Here is a 16466-nt window from a genome sequence, read left to right as displayed (position 1 = left end):
AAGTAGCACGAAGTGCCTTTCTGAGAAATCTCTTCATGTTTTCAGCTCAGACACCCTCTCTCAAGAGGCAACAGGCGAAGCATGTACTCCGTCGGTGAGAGAAACCAAGCAAAACCAAAAAAGGGGTTGGGGTGGGGGGGGGGGGGTGAGAGCAATAGCTGATAGAGACGGGGAGGGGGCCATGAAACGAAGCGATGAGGTATTTTTAGAGCCAACGGAGGAAGTGGGAGATGTTTATGATTTCAGGGCGACTACTCCCTCCCTGTAGTTCTGCTTCACGCTATGAGCGTTTGGCAGCAACTGTCTCCCAAATCAACCAGGCAACAGTTCCCCATGCACTGTGGAGAATGACAAGAAAAGAGTTCACTTCCTGTAAACGGTTTTGCACACTCAGTAGTGCAAAACAAAAGAAAATCCTCTGTGGCTTTTGGCAGGACAAGCGGGGTTCTCCTGTGACGTTTCAGAACATAGCTGGGTATTTCTTCCACTATGGGCACTTTTAAATCTATGGACTTTCAGAAGAAAAACACACACTCAAAACGCTTTTTAATTTGTCTATTAACAATGTCCTAGTTAATATATATGCATCACAGTCATTTTTGTCTGAACCAACAAATGTAATTTCACATTTTAAACTTATATATTTTGTTTGACAACATTCTGTGGTGGAAATGACAAATTTTTCTTTAAAAAAACAAAAACAAACTAATTTTTCTTGCTATAGGCCAAAGTACACTTCAGTTTTCCACATGCCGGTACGTCTCGCAAAGTATATTCAATAAGTGTTGAAATGGTTTGTTTATTTCACTCTTTGTGTAGATTGTACTTTTAAACACAGTTAATATTCTATGATGGATTTTCATATGATAAGATTTAAAGGCAGGGTCTGGGAGAAAGGAAGCAAATTAATTTTAACTCATCCCTCCTGAGGTCACAATGAGGCAATTACAATGGAAGTGAATGGGGTCAATTTTTGGAGGGTTTAAAGGCAGAAATTTGAAGTTTATAATTTTTATAAAAGCACTTATATTAATTCTTCTGTTAAAACTCATGTATTATTTGAGCTGTAAAGTTGTCATTTTTACAGTCGTTTTAGGGTTTGTTGACATTACATCGTCATGGCAACGAAGATGTAAAATTGGCTATAACTTTACACAGAAAATGTTAGTAAGTGATTTTATCACACTAAAATCATGTTAACACACACGTTATGACTTGTGGCTATACTTGTGTCTTGTGGCTGTTGTAAGTGCCACACTGTACCAAGATTTTTGCTTTTTTTAAAGAATAGGAGGGGTAAGTCAAAATAATTTTTGTGGTAATCAGTATTACGCCACAAATGCTGTCGATTGAGCTTAACTTGCATTGAACCCAGAATATTCCTTTAAAGCTCAGCAAACGTAGAAAATATTGTAAAAAATAATATTTACAATTTTTGAATACTTAAATTATGTGTCTCTTTTGTCATACACACTGTTGATTTTGGACAACCATTATATTATTGCATTATTATTATATTATATTATATTATATTATATTATATTATATTATATTATATTATATTATACAATATTAATAGTAATATATTTCTGTCCAACATTCTTCACTTTCACGTGTTAAAACCGGAACGCTTTGTGTTCACTACTATCAAAATCCTTCTTTATAATTTCTCCATATTTTAGCCTAACCCACAGACCCCAGCAGACGGCGCGCATACACCACAAATAGCGTTTAAATCTTTATACGCTCTTCTGAGGGAGGCCGAGTTCAGTGGGTCTTTTCGGTCAATTTTAGTCTATAATGGAATTTCTATAAGTGCTCAAAATTCCCTTATTTGGATAGTAAAACGTGCTTTTAATTTGAAGAGCACAATAATCGCGGTTATCTCAAATAATCACGGTTGATGTTGTTCAAATCATTTTAATCAGGCTTAGTTAGTTTTAATAAAAAATCAACCCCTAGGATATAACAGTGCCTATAAGTTGAGGTCTTTCTGTGTCAGAGGGACTTTTACAGAAGAATGTCAAAACGCTCTGGGCTAGCCTACTGTTGAGCATTTATTTGTTCCACTACATCTTTGTGCTTAGCAAGCCCGTCTCCCAGCTTCTTATATCATGTGCCAAAGGAAATGTTTGTAAAGATGACACAATTTTCACAGCAACGACCCATTGTGGGGAAGCAGACAGACTACAGGTTGATGACAGTGGCTGATTTCAACATTTGCCACAGCACAGATGGACTAATTCAATAACTCTGTAAGTGGAAAGGACAAAACTTCAATGTCATGGTTGCAACTGCACACGAGGCTTCAGTTCAGCGCGTTTACAGCTACATTCCGATGAGCGGCGCATCAAAGACCCTTAAAAAGAGTGACTGAATAGCACAACTCTCTTTCTGCCCTATGTTCTTTTATGTGGCAAATAAGGTGAAGCAGCACAAGGCGCCGTTTCCTGCCTTGTGTTTTTGTCCGTTCAGCAGGGAAAATGCTCTCCTGGGGTAGGAATGAGCCTGTCCCCCTATTTGGACTTCCTCCTTCCTTCCTGAACGTCCTGGACCCAACAAAGACCCTCACCTGAGGAAGACATTGTGAGGGACTGGTGGAGACACTTTAGGAGGAGGCCAACGTCAGTGATAATGTATTACTAAGAGCAATCATTACGGCTATAAATAGAGGCCATGAAGATAAAGAGATAAATATGAGTTGTGCTCATGAGAGTTCAAGGAATTGTTTGCCCTAAAATTAACAAGAAAAATCCATCACCATTTAGTAACCCTCATGTTGTCCCATACCTGAATGGCTTCCTCTCTTCTCTGGACTACAAAAAGTGATCATTTGCAGGATGTCCTAGCTGCCCTTTTCCATACAATGAAAGTAGATGGTGACCAGTCACTGGCAAGCTCCAAACAGCAAGATTAAAGTATAATAAAAGTAGTCTATTCAACTTGCGTACTGTATTTCAAAGTCTTCTGAGGCCATACGATAGCTTTTGATAAGGAAAAGAGCAAAATTTAAGTAATTATTTGTTAAAAATCTCCTCTGCTTTAGCTCTGAAATCTCATTCGCACATTCAAGTTTGACACCTTAAGATATGGCATACAAGATTTGACATTAACAACGTCAACCACCATTGCTTCTCATGTCTTGTAACCAGCGCACTTGAATGTTTTGATTTGCATACAAACACAAATGAAATTTAAAGGGATAGTTCACCCAAAAATGAAAATTCTCTCATCATTTACTCACCCTCATGCCATCCCAGATGTGTATGACTTTCTTTCTTCTGCTGAACACAATCAAAGAGTTATAGAATTTCTCAGCTCTGTTGGTCCATACAATGCAAGTGAATGGGTACCAACATTTTGAAACTCCAAAAAGCATAGAAAAGCAGCATAAATGTAATCCATACGACTCCATTGTTTGAATCCAATTTCTTAAGAAGCGATATGATAAGTGTAAAGTGTGAGAAACAGATATTTAAGTCCTTTTTTACTATCAATCCCCACTTTCACTTTCACATTCTTCTTCTTTTGTTTTTGGCGATTTGCATTTTTCGTGCATATCGCCAACTACTGGACAGGGAGGAGAATTTATAGTAAAAAAGGATTTAAATATTTATCTGCTTCTCACACACACTTATCATATCACTTCTGAAGATATGGATTTAACCACTGAAGTCATATTGATTACTTTTATGCTGTCTTTATGTGCTTTGTGGCGCTTCAAAAATGGACCAACAAAGCTGAGATATTCTTCTAAAAATCTTTGTGTTCAGCAGAAGAAAGAAAGTCACACACATCTGGGATGGCATGAGGGTGAGTAAATGATGAGAGAATTTTCATATTTTGGGTGAACTATCCCTTTAAATGCAAGATTTCCAACAAAAAAGACTTATGTTTCAGTCTGTTGTTTCTCACACAAAGCTATCATTTCACATCAGATGACTAGAAATATTGTGCACGTCAAAACAGACTATTTTAATAAATATTACACTAAGATTAGACTAATAGACTATTTTTGATGCTTTTTTTTTTTTTTTTTTTTTTTGTCCTTTTGTAGCTTGACAGTCATGATCACTATGAACTGTCATTGCATGGAAAAAAACGGCATAAAGATTCTTCAAAATATCTCCTTTTGTGTTCCACAGGACAAATAATAGCGATATGTACAGTAAATAATGACAACATTTTCATTTTTGGGTTAATTTATTCTCCATTAAATCTCATTGCTGTCTAGGGAGAAATAATTAAGATATTAAAGAGGTTTCATTGGTAATTTTTTCTTTCTTATGAGACTGACTGCCTCAGGTTGTATAACTACTGTATAACATACAAACACAATGTATTCCTACTTCATGTCCAGACCCCCTTGTGTTCCCCCAATGTTTATGGATAATTAGATAAAAATAAGAACTCAGGTACAATTAAGTCCACAATTAAAGAATGACTACAGTCCCAGCATACTGTAGGCACACTGGACCTCCTTTGACAGATTGTACTTCACCTTTTGTTCAGAATGAACCTAGAAAAGCAATCCGCTAAGTGTCCAAGGTCCAGCCACAGCCACGGCCACACTGGAAACCCAGACACAGCCGATGGAATTGCCATGGGAACAGGCCCCTTGACAACATATTCATACTCAAGGGAAGAAAAGACAGCAATATCTCTCCAGTCTGTCTCTCTCTTCATTTATCCGCCTTCTTTGAGACATTCATATTCTCTTTTTCTTTTATTCACTCTCTCTGATTCTAATTTGGATTACATGCCATTTCATTTTACAAGACAAATATAATTTCCTATATAAAATGGCCCCCATGTCCGTGTAGGGCTGAGCGGTATGACTGTATCTACTTTGCGGTGGTAGAAAAGTGTCAAAGATTTTGCCATACTATTTATACCTCAGTAGATATATGTGCGTGGCTATCATTGGGCAGGAATGTTTTATGTTATTTACACATGACAGCAAAAAAGGAACATAAAGTAACACGGAAATACAGAGCCGGATATGTATTATATATATATATATATATATATATATAATCAAAATTTGCATTCAAAATTTTGAGTCAGAATGATCCATTATGTAATATTAAATGTACTGTTTTAAATCTTTTGCTGTAACTCAAATGTGAAGCTATTTTTGCACTCATGTCAACATCAGTCAAGTTCCAAATAAAAAGAGAAAATAAGTAGCTTTCATTAATTCAGTATTTAATTTACTGGATTATCCACAAATCACCATAAAAAAAAAATAAAGAAAAAAAATAAAGAAAAATATTTTGACGTTTAGTTGTATGAAAGTCCTTTTTTGAGTTGACAACTTACAGCTAGAGGTACAGTAGACCGATATATCGGTATAGTTGCTTTTTGGAATGATCGGTTATCGGCAAAAATCTATAGCTGGCGCTGGAGAATTCTACAGTTATATCAACCAACTGACAATATTCATTCATATTTTCTCTTCCGATTCCGATATCTGGAATCTCAGTATCGGCCGATACCGATCCCGATCCGATCCCAGTGTTTTAGAATATCTATACTTCACTCTGTGATATTAATTGGGGGGACTCTTTTTTATTTAAAGAAACATAAACCTTTAACTACACATCTTTTCAATATAAATGTGTAGCTTATTTAGAAAAACGTTATTGTTAACTAGTCTACTGGATAATCTAGCTGCAAAATTAACAGTAATTCCAGTGAAAGTCTTCAGTAGAAAAGAAGACAGTTTTTATTTATTTTATTTTTTTTGCACAATTTTTCAACTTGTATCTTGGACTTTTTTTTTTTGTTCACTTAAGTTGTAAGATATCAGTCTTTTCATTCACACAGTTTTTTTTTTTTTTGGCACCCATTCAAATTAAGTATTGTTATTATTTTTTAACAAATAATAATGATAATAATAATACATTATTATTATTATTGACTTTTAGAATTTTATAATACAATAGTAATATATTTCAGTCATGCACCCTTAACTTTAAAACCCTTGGGCTTTTATTTTGAAGGTCGGAACACTATAGGAAGTCCTGTAAGTGTCTTTGGCTGTGTCTCGTTTGGAAGGCTGCATACTAGGTAGGACACGTCCTTTGAAGGCTGCAGTATACCGAGCATCCTCCTTTAAACAAGCCTCGTTTAAACGAGACGGCCAGCGAAGGACAAACGGAAACGTAACGTAACATGGTTGCTATTATGACAGCACGCCACTCTTTAACAATCGCGAGCGCTTTGAGTGAGAAGGGAACAAAGTCCCTTTGGAAGGGAATGTATGAGGTACATTTTAGGAGAGTTATGATGTAAAGAGAAAAGAAAATAGATTTTACAGGTGTACATTTAGTCTAATATACTTTATTTTAATTATATATTAATATAATTATACATATTATATACTCTGCACCCATCTACTGAGGTACTTCAACTTGGGAATTAACATTCCTTGCGTTTGAACATCATATTTATGGGCAAATTGGCATTATTTTTTTTAGACATTTCCGTTGAAGCAAAGAATTGTGGGTTGTGAGTGTCCATGAAGGATACACCTCATGCATCCTCTGAATTCCCGTGAAAGAAAGTCACATTCGAAGGCTGCATTCAAAGTGTCCTACTCGCTTTTATGGAACGAGACATCCTCAATGACGTATGCAGCTGAAAAATGTGACCTCCGGAGGATAGTTCACAGTAGTTTAATTAGCTTCTTTTTCAAAATCTGGTGAAATGCTCCTGTGGTGCCATTCTCAATGCATTGTTAACACCTGAGATGTTGTTCATGTTTAGCGCTCACATACTGCGTGCCACTCTGAGAGCTGAAAATAGCCGTGAGCGCATCACCAGCCTGCGCATACATGTGTCAACAGAGCCGCGCAATTCACTAACGCACTGCGCATGCAGACTATACAGATTATATTTACTTATTAAACAGCCATTTGCAATTCACAAAGCTATCACATGTCTTCAAGTGGCTTTGAATAAAATGCACAAGTCATAAGGACTACTTTAATGGTTCTTTTATGTCATTTTTTGAGCTTGACAATAACGACCCTGACTAACACACACGATCGGATTTGGATCAGGCTTGTCGGACCGATACCAGATCCATCTAAAAACGTCAGAATCGGAGATGATACCAATCCAGGTATCGGATTGGTGCATCCCTAGTTATTTTTATTAAATAAATCAAGTGTTCTAAATTAAAGTGAATGCATCAAAAGAAAAACGGGACTCTATGGAAAGTCAGCACATACTTTGTGTCTCCATTTTTATATCTTGTGAATAGTAATAAAAAAACCTCATCTGGTGGAATGCATGTCATTTCAAAATGAATGTCCCTTGTGTGTTTTGGGCTTGTTTACAGCTAAAAGTCCCATTCTATGCTCCAAATCTTCTTTTTTTTTTCTGGTTATTATTGGGATTTTGGTTGCACAATAAACTGCATCTGGGATTTTATTCATTTTGAACTGTTGTAGCCTCTATGTCTGTGCCCATAATAGTGAGGAAAAGCTAAGGGCGTTTTTTAAGATTCTATAAACCAATTCTAAAAACTATTGGTCGATTAATCGGTTATCAGCCCTTCCCACCACCTCAGTTATTGCTATCGCCAAAATCGGGTGACCTCTGCTTACAGCCTTCCAAATATTCTAGTCAATTTAACATGTTAAGTTGTAATAGTATCAACTTAAGTACTTAGTACTTAAGTTGAATTAACAAGTGCATTTGCCACCTCAACTCCAAAAACAAAAAATGCTGAATCAATTACCAGGTACCTAATTTACTGATCTTCGAGGCTAAGATATGTGAATTGCTTTCAATCTACATAAAAAGACAAGCAATATCATCTCAAATTGTTGTCCCACAGTTATCACTTTCATTAAAACTTATTAAACAAAACTTAAGTACATATTACATAAATTAAACAGTTTTGTCAATACATTATCTTGTTGTCTCAACAAAGCCTTCTTAAGTTGAAAGAAATTTATATTTAAAGCAAAACAAGTTGAGTCAACATATTTACAGTGTATAATCACTTGGTTTTTTAAATAAAAAATAAAATAAAAAATGCAATTAATTTCCAGCAACTATGTGAAATATACAGTACCTTTACCGTAATATAAAATTGCTCATACACACCCTCCAATTCATTGATGAGTGAGATAGTATGTTAGGTGAGAACAAGAGAAGTTTTCAAAGGGGGAAAAAATGTAAAACGAAATGAGGCAGAGAAAGCAATTTGTCTCTGTTCTACATGTGCGCATTCCTTGAGAATAATCGCTGTATGATCTACGTTTGCCTCTGGCCATGCCTGTATCACCCCAAACAAATCCTAAGTGCTTTGGCTCTCAAGTAAATTATCGACATGTCCTTCTTAAGCGTTACTCAATCAATATTGCTGCAATTTTCCCCGCCACTCATTACAAAGTGAGTCGATGTGTCTTCAAGAAATCTTAAATGTGCCTCATTTCCTTGCTTGTTTAATACTGAAAGCGCATTTTCCTGCAGTGTACGCATATTTCTTGCTTTGATTATTCTCTGTTATGCCGAGGCATTGCCAACGGCCTGAATATTTGTGGCAAGGAGAGGAGAACCTAATCTTTGCATACATCCGGGGAACATAATCCATTCAAAGTGGCACCTCGCTCAGGAGCAGAACAAAAATTACTATTCATCTTCCATCAAGGCACACAGCTAAGCTGCGTTTCATCCTCGCAACTGAGTCAGCTGCGCCGAAACAGCGAATGTGACATCAGATTTGTAGGCTGTCATATCACAAGAGAGGGACGTACAGTTGTGAGAGCCGATGTGCGCATATTCTAATTGAAGGAGAGGAGGAGCGTTTCAAACACCACAGAAAAGCTTTTGGCGGAAAGGTACAGTATGACAGACAGCGACAAATAATGCTGTCTTTAGCACGTCACGTCTCCAAAGAATGTCGTAATTAAGTTCCGAATGCACAAAGGCATTCCAATTATCTAAATTAGATTTAATTGAGCACAAGAGAGGATTCTCTGTCCTAATTAGGTTACCAAAATATTGGAGCTAGACATGTATTAATCATGTCGCTAGCACACCAGCCAAGCTGCTAACAATAAAGCAGGTAGAATTGGAGTCATGATGCTACAACACAATTATCCACAACTACACGCTTACGCTTACACGCTTGTGTTGCATGTGACTCCAAAAGGAATTGTTCACCCACAAAGAAAAATTCTGTCATCGTTTATTCACTCTCATGTTGTTCTAAACCTTTAATGAGCGCACGCAGAGTTGCAGGAAACCTCTCATTGCTTTTGGCTGGATAACTGTAAAACATATTAATATATGATAATTATTTAAGTAGCTTTATGTTACGCTTTATTATTTTTTTCCATTTCTGAATGTTAACTTGAATTCTTAATACTGCTGTTAAAAACATAATGCACTGTATTCTTAATTTGTATCTTTGTTCTACTGTTTTTATTTGTTGAATTGCTTGTAAATTGTTTATTTTTTCTTCTTTTATAACCGCCTGTTTACTTGAATAATTACTTGAGAAACGATGGATACTCAAACTAGTACTTTGGTGGTGGTATCAAAATTAGTATTGAGAACAGTCATATTGCTTTCATATGTAAACAAAATGGACATTTACAGCCAAATTAATTGGAATCGAATCGAATCAAATTGAAATCAAATCGAATCGAGAGCTTGTGAATCAGAATTGAATCTGTATCGATACCCAGCCCTAATACGGGTTTGCAACAACATGAGCTTAAGTAAATGATGACTGAATTTTCGTTTTATAGGTGAAGTATCCTTTTAAATGAAAGCATTACTGGAAACTGAAAGAGGTCTCTAAGCTGTAATAAAATTCTTCTGCTGATAAACATATGACAGTGAGTAAGTCAGCATTCCTCTTGACTGTAAGAGCAACAGTGAAGTCTCTAACAGCGACTATGCGTGGGGTCGGAGGTGACTAGCCCGTGATGTGATGCACCAGATTCCTCAATGACAACAGCAGCTCTGTATGTCGACTCCCGAGGCGCCCAGCTCAGCACGACTGAATGCTCACAGCCTCCGAACCAGCGTCTGGAACTGATTAATCACAGTTTTCCTCCTCCATTCCTACTTACATGCCTTTCTTAAGGGGCTGTTCACAGTGACAGCGATTTGCAATGACAAAGCAGCCAGAAGTCATTCATTTTCTATGAGAGTTGCCGATTTCTGACAGTGACTAGCAGAGCTCAACTTTATGCAAATGACCAGTGATACAATGTGGCAACTACCAATCGGAGTGAAGATAGTGATTTGCTGCCTGATACAGTTGGAAATGGAAGATGAGGAAGGACACCTACAAGAAATTAACAGCACAGAGACTCGACAACCTTCAGTGCACCTTTTAGCAACCGGCAAATATAAATGAGGAAAAAAAGACACAAAAATGTCATTTGTATTGGCTATTTGAGAATAGCAAAATAATTTTACACGTAACATTAGTATTGCTACAACTATGTCTACAAACGGTTCGAAACAAAAGATGATTTAAATAAAAAGGCGCAACAAACACAAAACGTACTCTCCTAAAGTTAGTGTGCAGCTCCTGACTGATTATTTTTTGGAACCATTTCCTAACGTTCTGAAAACATTCTTTTTAGGTTTTATTTTTTTGTTCCCAGAATGTTTCATCATGCACTAAAAAAGAAAGGAAAAAAAAAGAACTCTTTGTTTGAACTTGATACAATCATGGACAATAGTTCCACACGTTTGAAATTAGTTCATGATCTCAACTCAAATTCTTCAAGTAGAGGGAACCTAACTGAATCTAGTAAACCCAACAAAATGTAACAAGTCAAAATAACTCTAACACACTCACTAGCTAGTGAGAGAAAATGTTAGCATGCTAGATACTGGTGGAAACACTACTGAGTGCAACTTGATCAATATGCTATGGTTGGGGGCCTGGGTAGCTCAGCGAGTAAAGACGCTAACTACCACCCCTGGAGTTGCAAGTTCAAATCCAGGGCGTGCTGAGTGACTCCAGCCAGGCTTCCTAAGCAACCAATTGGCCCAGTTGCTAGGGTGGGTAGAGTCACGTGGGTTAACCTCCTCGTGGTCGCTATAATGTGGTTCTCGCTCTCGGTGGGATGCGTGATGAGTTGTGCGTTGATGCCACAGAGAAAAGCGTGAAGCCTCCATACACGCTACGTCTCCGCGATAACGTGCTCAACAAGCCACGTGATAAGATGCGTGGATTGACGGTCTCAGATGCAGAAGTAATTGAGATTTGTCCTCCGCCACCCGGATTGAAGCGAGTCACTACGCCACCACAAGGACTTAGAGTGCATTGGGAATTGGGCATTCCAAATATATATATATATACACACACACACACTATGGTTAGCACAGCCATTGCTCAGTAGATCAAGCAATATAAAGAAACTCAAAATGTACTAGGCTCAAGCTCCAATCTTCACCATGACGGTAACCCCCAAAACTACAACATAACAGAAATTCTTCTAAATCCCAACATAATAAAACATTAAAAACTAACAAGTTACCCCATTCATATCCATTTTGCACAGAGACACATAAATTAAGACTTAATTTTAACACTTACTCTCCCTGTCCAGTCCCAAACAAAGCATGCTGGGAACTAGTTTCAGTTAACCAAACACAAATATTCATGTTGTCGCAAATGGAGTAGGTGAAGCTGAAAAGACACTTTTTTAGTTGAATCAACTCAGTTAATTTAAGTTCCCTTGGTTATATACATTTTTTGAGTACTATGAGCATCGAGGGATTGAATAAACTGATGATAGTGAAAGTTCATTTTTTTGAGTGATAGGAACCAAAAATTGTTAGCTGGGAGTGACCAGAAAAATCCCAACCAGACTTTAATGTAAACTGCATTCTAACCTGACATGACGCGATAAAGCATCAAGCGATAAAAGATATCTTGCCTATAAATGTGAGCTTTTGCCCTAACCTACTGCAACTGGCTACAGGACATTTTTCCGGACACTCGAGTTTCTGTTGCTTCTCGCCAGGTAGCCACGCCCACTGTGGAATCTCATTGGTCCAAAAAACTTCTCCGCACAACAGTATGGTATATTAAACTTAAAATATATTCTGGTTTTCTGTAATTGTGTTGCATAGCTCATAAGTTTCACATAACGCCTGGTTAGAACATGGCATCTTAAGTCATTTAAATGCAGAAATAAAGTGCTGAAGTAGCTGTGAAACACAACAAAAATAGAAACAAGTCGTTCATCAACTGAAGGCTCAACGTGACACTTTACATCAGGCGCATTCAGTGTAGCTTTGTTGATTATTATTTGAGCTATTTAACTTCGACACGCCACTCGAGTCCAGTGTTATTTTTATTTTTATCACTCACCAAAATGGTTAAAAATATACTTAAAGAAGAGGTTGTGTAGGTATGCATTTTTTCTCCCTTCCTGTTGGTATCACACTTTACACATGTGACTCAGTGCAAACTAAATCATTGATCTGTGTGATAGGCTTTACAGTCTAATGTGTGTGTGATTGTATCAAGACTTTTGCTGTAGAACATCTCACAGTGGCACACTTGTGGCTTGCCCATAATTGATTCTTTATCGCCATCAGTTGTTGTGTTTACTTTCCTCCTAGGCAGACAGCGCACATGTACTGTAACAAAATGTACTATAAAAAAATCACAAAGGAGATCACTTTAATATCTCATTTGTTTCTCCAAGACACCGTTAAAGTTAAATGAAGAGCAAATTAGCACATTTGTTGCCTGAGGAAAAAAGATCCCAGTAGTCTCACTTGTGTCTCCCCAAGAGTTTCAGAGATGATCCCAAAAATCTGGCAAACGTCTGCAATCAAAAGTCAAAGAATTGCACCTCAAACATTTCTCAGCAAATTCTTCCAAAACCAAACGATCTGAGCTATGCTATTCACATCAGTCCGGTAACACTTTACAATAGGTTGTATTCAATAACATTAGCTAACAGTGATCAATACTTTTCCATTTCAAGTCAAGGTAAAATAATGTATTTTTAAAATGGAACCTTGAGTGCCTTAATGTTAGCCTAGTTAATGCATTATGAACTAACATGAACTAAGACAATTGCATATTCAAAAATTAACATTAACTTTTGATTAATAAATGCTGTAAATAAATATTGTTTATTGTTAGTGACCATACCCAATGCATTTACTATGCATTATGTAAACAAATAGAACCTTGTTGTAAAGTGTTACCATCAATTTGATAGCTTACTCTTTCTGTATGTCAATAATTGTCTCAGTTGAGTCTATTTGTATCTAAAATAAGGAAATAGCTGAGAAGAAGTCTAACTGAGAACTCCATGAAGTCTTCTGAGCTTTGAAAGGGTAACCTCTGAGCAGTGAAATTTAAGAGTTTAAGATAGCTTAACATGCAGAACTGAACAAATCAGTGGCTATAACTGTACCTGTTGGGAAGGTTTTGACACGCAGACGCTTCAATTTCGTGCCGTGCAGCGCGTGAACCGCAAGAGTGACGGTAACTGTCCACAAATAACCCGCGCGATTCCCGTTTGACTTGCCGGCACAACAATAACAATAAGCGAAAATCCGATCCTCCCCAGATATCACACAGATCAGTCCTCCTGCGGCAGGCAGCTAACGGAGCGCAGACAACACACTTCGCGTGCAGCTGTTTAGGTCATGCTGAAAGTATGTCTGTGCGATGTTCTGCAAGCTCAGGAGAACCACATCCTCTGACATTCTCTCTCTCTCTCTCTCTCTCTCTCTCTCTCTCTCTCTCTCTCTCCTCTCTCTATGAGATGACAGTCCAAGCTGACCCAGACACAGCTCTCTCTCTCTCTCTCTCTCTCTCTCTCTATCTCACACACACACACACACACACACACACACACAGACACAGTTAGCGTAGGGTTCCTGTTTGTTTTTTTGTTTTTGGGATCCAATTCCTTATGTTTCTAGGAACGATCTCTTTAGGTTACATTTTTATGATATTTATAATATGCAGGGAGATTTTTGTAAGACAACATAAAATAACTTATAGCCTACGGAACGTTCTGTAATAGTTATTTGTATGTTTTTGATAACAATTAAAGTTCCCCAGAGTTTTTGTGTAACAACATAAAAATAACATACAGAACATTAGTGGTTATTTTGAGTTTTTTTTTTTTTTTTTTTTTTTTTTTTTTATTACCGTAAACTAATGTTATCAAAACGTTGAAGAGAGGTTTTTGTGTGACAACATAAAAATAACTTATATAAACGTTCTTTAATGGTTGTTTTGTACTGTACAGCTGAAGTCAGAAGTTTGCATACACTTAGGTTAAAGTCATTAGAACTCATTTTTAACCACTGATTTCATATTAGCAAACTATAGTTTTGGCAAGTCGTTTAGGACATCTACTTTGTGCATGACGAGTAATTTTTCCAACAGTTGTTTACTTTTAATTGATATATTACAATTCCAGTGGGTCAGAAGTTTACATACACTAAGTTAACTGTGCCTTTAAGCAGCTTAATTAGCCAGTTAGCTTCTGATGGAGGTGTACTGAATTGGAGGTGTACCTGTGGATGTATTTTAAGGCCTATCTTCAAACTCAGTGCCTCTTTGCTTGACATCATGGGGAAATCAAAAGAAATCAGCCAAGATCTCAGGAAAAAAATTGTGGACCTCCACAAGTCTGGTTCATCCTTGGGAGCAATTTCCAAATGCCTGAAGGTATCATGTTCATCTGTACAAACAATAGTACGCAAGTATAAACACCATGTGACCACGCAGCCATCATACAGCTCAGGAAGGAGACACATTCTGTCTCCTAGAGATGAACGTAGTTTGGTGCGAAAACTGCAAATCAATCCCAGAACAACAGCAAAGGACCTTGTGAAGATGCTGGAGGAAACAGGTAAACAAGTATCTATATCCACAGTAAAACGAGTCCTATATTGACATATCCTGAAAGGCTGCTCAGCAAGGAAGAAGCCACTGCTCCAAAACCATCATAAAAAAGCCAGACTACAGTTTGAAAGTGCACATGGGGACAAAGATCTTACTTTTTGGAGAAATGTCCTCTGGTCTGATGAAACAAAAATTGAACTGTTTGGCCATAATGACCATCGTTATGTTTGGAGGAAAAAGGATGAGGCTTGCAAGCCGAAGAACACCATCCCAACCATGAAGCATGGGGGTGGCAGCATAATGTTGTGGGTGTGCTTTGCTGCAGGAAGGACTGGTGCACTTCACAAAATAAATGGTATCATGAGGAAGGAAAATGGGTCTTCCAAATAGACAATGACCCCAAGCATACCTCCAAATTTGTGGCAAAATGGCTTAAGGACAACAAAGTAAAGGTATTGGAGTGGCCCTCACAAAGCCCTGACCTCAATCCGATAAATTTGTGGGCAGAACTGAAAATGTATGTGCGAGCAAGGAGGCCTGCAAACCTGACTCAGTTACACCAGTTCTGTCAACTTATTGTGAGAAGCTTGTGGAAGGCTACCCAAAATGTTTGACCCAAGTTAATCAATTTAAAGGCAATGCTACCAAATACTAACAAAGTGTATGTAAACTTCTGACCCACTGGGAATGTGATGAAAGAAATAAAAGCTGAAATAACTAATTCTTTCTACTATGATTCTGACATTTCACATTCTAAAAATAAAGTAGTGATCCTAACTGACCTAAGACAGGGAATGTTTTCTTCGATTAAATGTCAGGAATTGTTAAAAACTGAGTTTAAATGTATTTGGCTAAGGTGTGTGTAAACTGACTTCAACTGTATTTATAAGCATAAACTACCCTGATAGCACACGTACATCACCTAGACGTCTATTTGATGCCTGTGTTTACATCTGGAAGATATATTCTTTACGTTGTTTGCTCATCTTCAATACGTCTATAAGACATTCCTCTTGGGTGTCAATAAGACATTCAGCAGATGTCTTTGAGATGTTATGATTTAGAATGTTGGTATTTCTGATCTTTTTAAGATGTTTAGCAGATGTAATGATGATTTCCAGATAAAATGATCTAAATTGACATCTCTGAGGTGTATGTGTGCTATCTGGGTAACATTCACAGAATTTTTAAGGGATGTTTTTGTGACAACCTAAAAATAACTTACACAGAACATTTTTTTATGGTTATTTTTATGACCATAAACTAACATTTCCCGGAACATTTAAGTGAGGTTTTTGTGTGACAACATAAAAATAACATATAAACAATGTTCTCTAATGGTTATTTTTCTGTTTTTTGTAACCATAAATTAACATTTCCCAGAACATTTAAGGGAGGTTTTTGTGTGACAACATAAAAATAACATATACATCGTTCTCTAATGAATATTTATGTATTTATTTTTAACAATCTTAAACTAAATTTACCAAAACGTTACAGGGAGGTTTTTGTGTCAACATAAAAAAAAAACGTACATAAAACTATCTCTAATTGTTATTTTTATTTTTTTATAACCATAAACTAACATTCC

General features: G+C 37.0%; 1 protein-coding gene across 5 annotated transcripts in view; it reads right to left on the bottom strand.

Moving 5' to 3' along the window:
• LOC127453115 (raftlin-like) overlaps positions 1-13718 on the bottom strand; it is a 120873-nt gene extending 107155 nt beyond the window's left edge. For 4 of the 5 annotated variants that reach the window (XM_051719231.1, XM_051719234.1, XM_051719235.1 and 1 more), the window contains exon 1: positions 13428-13718. The gene's annotated coding sequence lies outside the window, so the exon portion shown is untranslated. Of the gene's footprint in view, positions 1-12777; positions 12828-13427 lie in introns of all 5 variants that reach the window. The other variant, XM_051719230.1, reaches the window with a different exon arrangement.
• Between the last annotated feature and the right edge of the window lie 2748 nt (positions 13719-16466).

This window comes from Myxocyprinus asiaticus, chromosome 15 (assembly GCF_019703515.2).
Source record: "Myxocyprinus asiaticus isolate MX2 ecotype Aquarium Trade chromosome 15, UBuf_Myxa_2, whole genome shotgun sequence".
Classification (NCBI taxonomy): domain Eukaryota; kingdom Metazoa; phylum Chordata; class Actinopteri; order Cypriniformes; family Catostomidae; genus Myxocyprinus; species Myxocyprinus asiaticus.
Note: the sequence above shows the minus strand (reverse complement) of the source record. Positions and strands in the feature narration are given on the sequence as shown.